Below are 7875 nucleotides of genomic sequence, written 5' to 3'. Positions count from 1 at the left end.
GCCCGAGCTTTGCTCTGATGGTTTACGATGTGAATGACTTTGCTCTTGTATATGCCTTCTCCTTATCATCTGTGTCCATGTGTTTTGTTGTATTGCATACTGGTAACCAATTCCAGGTATTGCTCTGTGTGTCAGCTGCCTGATTTGCACACAACAGTGCTGATCTTTCAACAACACAACTTGCATTTATATAGCGCGCCTCACACAGGGTTACCGTCCATTACTGCTTGTCAGTGGCGGAGCACAACAACGAGTTGGGGGGGAAGTAGGGAGGTAACTGCAGGCGCAGTCGAAGATGGGGGTGATCTGAAGATGGGGAAGGAAGGGGCAAGGCAGAAGGATAGAGGGAGAGTGTTCCAGAGTATTTCATAAGATCAGTGTTAATGGCTTGTTTCTCCAATTGGTTCATTGATCTCAAGAATCTCTTCAGTAAAAAAAATGTGTCTGTGTTTCTAGGAAAGCACAATGCAACAGAGAGAGTACTCTTTAATGGCAGAGAACTACAATTCCCATGAGGACTTTTCTTGACAGCAAATGCACATTGAATGCTGACACTCAATTTGAAGTGCACATGTGTGTGTTGGTTGTAAAAGTCACAACTGATGCAAAATTCTGCAATCTCCTACCTCAAAAGAATGATGAAGTCTGCCTGAACCTTACATTCAGTCGTGTTATAAATCATGCAATTGGCAAAGTGACAGCAGCTGTTATTTGGAATAAATGGAGCATGAATTAAAGCATAGTGATCCCATGGGCTCAAGTGCTTATGTAGTTTATGAGTGAGACTTGCACTCCGACCAACCAGTGCTGTCACCCAGTTGGCTGGCGAGTCCTATGTGATTTATAACACCAAGACAAAAGGCAATGCATTTGAAGTACATAATCTGTTCCGTATTTTAGATGGAGATAAACGAGATTTTACATGATGCTCCTTATCCTTTGTCAAAATACAGCCTTGAAATCCCTTTCTGGCTGAACTCTAATGCTGTCTCTTTTTCATCATCCTGGGGATTTGACTTGCATCATTGAGCACCACTTTTCCACTTTTATCAGAAACATTAACACATCAAAGGAACTAGTTGTCTGAGACAGAAGTGTCAATTTACAGAATAAAAATAGGATTGGAAGGGTGGTGCTGTCATCATTCTTCAAGTCTTAGAGTTAGAGTTGGCTGATGTGCTAACCACAAATTGTAAAGGGGAGATTGGAGTTAAAATACACTGATGGGACAGAATAGAAAGAGCTTTACTCAAGCTGGCTGTGTTGCACTTGACCAGGAATGCTTTGAGTGAGATGTTAAACCAATTGTCTGTTCATCTGCCTGTTCAGGTGGATGTTAAAGATCCCATGGCACGATTCAAAAAGAGAAGGGAGTCTCTCTCTCTCGGTGTACTAGCCGACAATCCCCCACGTTTCGCCCATAAAATATACAGTCAATTCACTTTACAGTATATTCTGTGAAGCGCTTTGAGACGTGATAAGGCGCTGCATCAAATGCTAGGATTTTTATTATTTTATTACAAACAAAGTTGATCACTCACTCAATGGCTGTTTGTGGGACATTACTGTGTGCAATTGGCTGCTGCATTCGCCCACAAAATACAGTCACTCCACCACAATATATCCTGTGAAGCAAGTTGAAATGTCTCGATGAAGTGATAAGGTACTATATCAAATGCAAGGATTATTATTATTTATTATACTGCTCAGTGAGATTAGAAAACACTTCTTCAGTTGAACATGAACAACACCAAGGCTCTCCTGATTGGTTCCCATCAGCGCCACCTCAGGCGCTGACTGTATCACCATGCATGGATGCACACTACACCTTACTAAACCAGTCCAGAATCTTGGCATCTTGTTTGACCCTCAACTATCCTTTCTACCTGACATCTGGGCCATGAGCCGCTCTGCCATCCCCCACCTCCACAACATCGCCCGGTTCCGCCATTGTCTCACACTGCAGGGCACCCCTCATACACGCATTTATAACATCCAGGTTTGACTATGCAAACTCCTTGCTTATCGACCTCCCTAATTTCTCCCTCCAGAGGCTGCAGGTCATCAAGAACTCTGCAGCCCGTGTCCTCTCCCGCACCAGGCTCCGTGACCCTATCACCTCATTCCTCGCCCGACTCCACTGGCTTCCCATCACACAGAGGATACGGTTCAAGATCTTGGTCCTCATCTTCAAAGCCCTCCATGTCCTTGCTAACTTCTATCTCTAACCCCCGACCATCCTGCACGCTCCCTCCGCTCAGCAGGCTCCGGCCTGCTTCATGTCCCCCACTTCACCTGCCCCACCATTGGCGGACGGGCCTTCTACCACTCTGCCCCCACCCTCTGGAACTCCATCCCACAGTGCTTCCACCTTATCCCCTCCCTTGCCTCCTTCAAGACCCATCTCAAAACCCTTGTCTTTGACCGTACTTTCGATCACCCTCCTTCACCCCCTGCCCTCCACCCTCCTCAATCCCAAACCCCAGATTGGGTCCGAAACACTGACTGTCCAGCGCCTTTGGATGTCCTCCCAACATAAAAGGCGATTTACTAATTTTATTTTGTTCTTGTTGTTCAGGATTGTGAAATTGTGGAATGCACTGCACAAGTGGCTTCCGAGGCAGAATCAATTTTGGATGTTTAAAATTTAGATCAGTAGATAGTTGAGAGTGTTAAGAGAGATGGTGAAAAAGTGGGGTTAATAGATCTGCTGTCCGCAACTGGCTGCCGCGTTTTTGCCCACAAAATATACAGTCAAACCACTTTACAGTATATTCTGTGAAGAGCTTTGAAACATCTCAAAGACGTGATAAGGCAAATGCAAGGAAGCGAGAGCACCCAGAGATAGATTGTTCCATTCCAACAATCTATCTCTGGGATTTCCATGTGTAGGTAGGGTGAATGGAAATCTCAGTTTGGTTTGGATACGCTTAAGCATCATGATGGATTTCCGCATGGGTCAGACACCCGGCTGACCCCAAAAAATCCACCTCAGACAGACAATTCGATGGAATGAATGATCGACTACTGTGACATCACCTATTTATGGGGACACACTGGTGTGGGGGTAGGACTTGTATCACAGTTCATCTCAATCCTATTGTGTCTAAAATGCGATATTTGGAAAGGTTGACTTCTACCAGTAACCAGGGATTGTGTAACACAGGATTTCTGCTCCAAAGGGATTCTATCTCTGAGTTGTCTCTATGAAAATAAATAATAATCCTTGCATTTGATACAATGCCTTTCACATTGGGGGGAATGTTTCAAAGTGCTTCACAGGATTTACTGTAAAGTGTAGTGACTGTGTATTTTGTAAGCATAGTTACCTATTTGTTCATCTGTTTGCCAGTATCATAATTTAGACCTTGTTGACACCTCACGTCCAATAGCATTTCCAGGACAGCGCTATATAGCGATCAGGTAGCTGGGCTGAGTTTTTTTCTCTGGCTAGCCTAGGGAAGTCTAGGTTAATTCCAGCATCCCTTTTGCCACCCTGGCTGAAATCAACCCACTCAGTACACATTACACATTGGGAGCTTCTAGTCTGTACAGCTCAGTCCACTGATAACGACAAAAACAACTTGGGTCCCGGAGCGCGTGACGGTGGTGGAGTCTGACTCTGAACCAGCAGGAGAAAGAAGGTGGAGGTGACCATAAGCACGATTAAAAAGGAAGGTCTTTAGGCAAGATTTGAAGGTGGGGATGGAGGGAGCAAGACGGAGGGATTGAGGGTGAGAGTTCCAGAATTTCGGGGCGTAGTGGCTAAAAGCATGGCCACTGATGGTGGAGCGGAGGGGACGAGGGACAAACAGGATGCTGGAGCTGGCTGAGTGGAGGCAGCAGCTGGTGGTGTGGGGGTTAGGCAGATTGGATAAGTAGGGAGGTGTGAGGGCATGAAGGGATTGAAAATGAGTGAGAGAATCTTGAAATCGATCCATTTGATAATTGGGAGCCAGTGGAGCCTGTCAAGGACTCTTGTGATGGGGGTACGGAGTTTTGTGCGTATTGGTATCCAGGCGTTGGAGTTAGTTTTTTTTATAGGAAATTCAACACAGTACCTATCTCGTCACACTGTACATATTGTCAGCTCCTGTGGGCCATGTTAAAAGGAGGGTGGACTGAGGTTGTATTTCTACAGTGTCCATTTGGGAGATGGTCAAATATATAGCACACGGGGAAAATAAAAACAAATCAGAGAATAAAACTGCTTACCATGACTTCACTCAGCTATGTAGGTGAACTATACGAGATACAGATGGTAATGTTGGACTGTGTTTTATTCTGCTCACTGTTAGAGAATCTCTTTTAGTGTCATTTACAACTGTTTATCCCTTGTCTTCAGACGATGCAGAGGGGAATCGTGATCGCTGTACAGAGTCAGTGATTTTATTGTGGCTGTGTTCAGTGAAGCACAACCAGCGGTAGGTCTGAGACACAAAGTGTATCGTGTGTTAGACACTGAGGCCACTGCTTGATTACCAGCTCTGTCTACCCCACATTCCATATGCACTAATGTCCCGTGACAGCCTTTCAAAATAAATAAAGGAAATAAGTTCTGAAAGCAAAGCAAAGCAACCCACAGATCCATGCCCCTGTCAGGCTCGAACAGTTACAGATGGGGAGTGACTGCATAGGGGAATCAATGCACTGAACAACTCACAATGTTTGGCAATTCTGCTGTATTGTCTTATATTCAGTACAAGCAAAATGGGCCATGATGTCTATATACTGTACTCAGGGAATTGACAAAAATGACTATTGATTTTAACATTTTATATCCACTTTCTTAAGAGTAGATTAGTCTCTCCCCTGAAGTTGCGTGTGGTAAGATCCTGGCAACACTAGACTTTACACAGAGGTTTATCTGCAGGTTCCAGTCCTGGACTAGATTGAGTCAGCTGGCCTCAGTTGGTGCAGCACTTGGTGTGTTACAATTAGTAGCCTCAGGGAAGGCAAAGTCAGCCAGGGTTCCTGCTCCTTATTGCTATCCAAAAATGACCTTCCCCACCCTCCCAGCATGAAAATATGAGCGCATGGACATTTGGCTATGATACTTCCTGCTGTTGAATAGCTTGCGAGGACACACAACCAATGCCTCTTGAAAGAGGTATGCATTGTTGTAATCTATGATACATAGATGCATAGAGTCGGCTATTCAGCCCCTTGAGGGTGTTCCACCATTTTAGAAGATCCTGGCTGATCTGTACCTCAAGTCCAGTTACCCGCCCTTGCCCCATATCCCTTAATATCCTGACCTAACAAATATTTATCTACCTCCGTCCTGAAAATGTGAATGCATCTGGTACTAAGGCCTCAAGCCTCTGGAACTTCCTATCTCAATCCCTCCACCTTGCCACCCCATTTGTTGTCTACATGTCTTACCCGAAGACTTGTTTATGGTCACCTCCACTCTTTCGCCGGCTCAGAGTCAAACTACACCATTGTTAAGAGCTCCGAGATGCTACCCACCCTGAAGGGTGCAGTATAAATGCAAGTTGTTGTTGTTGAGTAGGCTAATACAGATGAGCTCACTGAGAGCGCACATTAAACAGCCCTTTGAATCAGCTCGGATCAAAAATCCACCTCAGCAAAAAGAGAATGATTCACTCTATCCATAGTTTTGTTTTGGAAAAAAAAATGTTTTTCGGGTCAGGCACCGCTAACCGGAATGAGTCAGTGACCCCGGGGTTGACTGCTCTCTGAGCACCAGAAACTTTTTGATTTACAGCCTTTCATGGAGCGTATATACTGACTGGAAACAATTGCATTTTTTTCCATGGCCTAAGGTTCCTAAGTGAAACCAGTTCCCAATGGGCATCATCATCTTACAGCCCAAACTCCGCACTAATAGGCACTAATTTGGCAATCCTGCTCGTAGGAGACTATAAACGAGGAACGTTTTGGGATTGGAATGCCATGGGGTGACATATGGGGTTGTTTGGCTGAGGCCGGAGTGGAGGCAGATTGTCCGGGGAGCCAGAGGAGACCTGCATTTCATCGAACCCATGTGGTCTTGATTATTTAAAGCTGTCACTGTGTGCAGCGGAGGAACATATTTCATGTTCGTACATTCAAGCACAAACACAACTGAAAATGTGTCTGATATGTGGACAAGGCTGTAAATATACCAAATTAGATATATGGAAACCTTCTATTCCCTCCTAAACTTAAGAGCAGAAGTTATCAGCGAACATCCCTTATCTTCTTTTTTAAAAAAAACTGAAAGGTACTTGTGAGAGTCTTTTTCATGACAATAAAACAGCGACTCAGGTGTGAGGGGAGAGGGGTTGGGGGGTGGGAGAGCAGTGTATGCTGAACAAGAAGTGGGAAGAATTTAGAGGTAAGGATAGGTACGGCCAGAGATTCATTGCCTCAGGACAGACTCATATTCAACCTGTTCAGTGCAGATTTTTGCCTATTTATCTCTTTTTCTGTTATGTTTCTCCTTTCCCAGAGCCCTTTAGCTCAGTGGTTAGAGCACTCGTCTCGCAAGCGAAAGACCTGAGTTTGATTCTCGTGCAAAACGTTGGGCAAGTTTTCTTACTCCACACGCCTCTGTTTACCTTTTAGTAAGTAGGAACTCAGTGTTAGTTGATTGGCGGATTGCTTTTCAGGGGGTAATAATCCCTTCAATGGAGTCCTGTAGCTCAGTGGTTAGTGCACTCGCCTGGCAAGCGAGAGATCTGGGTTTGATTCCCGGCAGGACGAAAGCTTGGGCAAGTTTCCTTACTCCACACGCCTGATAATAATCCCTCAAGAAAAAAAGATTGGTCACTTCACTGTTTGTGGGACACTACTGTGCGCAATTGGCTGCCACGTTTCGCCCACAAATATACAGTCAATTCACCTTACAGTATATCCTGTGAAGCACTTTGAGACGTCTCAAAGACGTGATACGGCGCTATATCAAATGCGAGGATTATTATTATTCTCCTTCAGCTACAGTGTTGGGCAAATTAAGCTCCAGCTCTCATCCATGGCATGAAACTACCAATGCTACCACATTCATCAGAAGGAGTGGAATGTGTCCACAGGGTAGATCTGGGCTAAATGTCAGTCTATGCCACACATAATACCGGATCACTTGGCACCTCACTACAGAGCTGAACAAATCCATGAATCACACAGGCATTGACTCACAGGCTTGAAATAAGATCTGTCACTACTGTGGTTGCAAAGTACGCACAGCAATTGTCTTGGATTTGAGGTGACTGGACTGTGGCCAGACAGGCTGCAGTTATTGCTGTTCCTGCACAAATATCTGCTCACTGCATTGTTCAAGGTTTTTTTTATTGTATTAGACTTTTAGCAATTTTGAGTGCTTTGAGAGTATTGTTTGGACCTAGGTGGCTTTACATGCATGTTGATAAAGTAAGTTGCACAGAAATTGCATTGAGGAATGTTGCAGCTTACATATATAATATAAAAATATAGTAATCCTTGCATTTGATATAGCTCTTTATCACACTTTTGAGATGTCTCAATGCGCTTCACAGAATTTACTGTCAAGTGAAATGGCTGCATAGTTTGTGGGCGAAATATTAAGTACACAATACCTAAGGGGCATAAATCACGATTCGTCTTGGAAATTTCAGTATCTTTGGAGGTACTACTTATTGGTAGGTGTGGAATTTCCCTTGACAGGGGACATAGACTGAGCAGAAGGTCGCGAGCTGGTGATAACCAAGCCAGTTCCTCCTATACACAGTTCCCTCACGGTTTCCTGGAGAAGACCAGTATGTCCCTGGCTAAATCACAAGCACCAAGAGTCGGGAGTGATGCCCTTATTGGATCTAAGTTATTAGTGAGTCTATCAATTGTCTCCCTGCCACCCCCACCCCCCACACCTAGGATACAGCAAGTTGCTACCTC

General features: G+C 44.6%; 1 non-coding gene across 1 annotated transcript; it reads left to right on the top strand.

Moving 5' to 3' along the window:
- Positions 1-6639: 6639 nt before the first annotated feature.
- Positions 6640-6711, top strand: trnaa-ggc. The gene has a single exon. It is a non-coding gene; the product is annotated as a tRNA-Ala (tRNA).
- Positions 6712-7875: the final 1164 nt, after the last annotated feature.

This window comes from Callorhinchus milii, unplaced genomic scaffold (genome assembly GCF_018977255.1).
Source record: "Callorhinchus milii isolate IMCB2004 unplaced genomic scaffold, IMCB_Cmil_1.0 Scaffold1, whole genome shotgun sequence".
In the NCBI taxonomy this organism is placed as follows: Eukaryota; Metazoa; Chordata; class Chondrichthyes; order Chimaeriformes; family Callorhinchidae; genus Callorhinchus; species Callorhinchus milii.
This window is presented reverse-complemented; position numbering and strand designations above follow the sequence as displayed.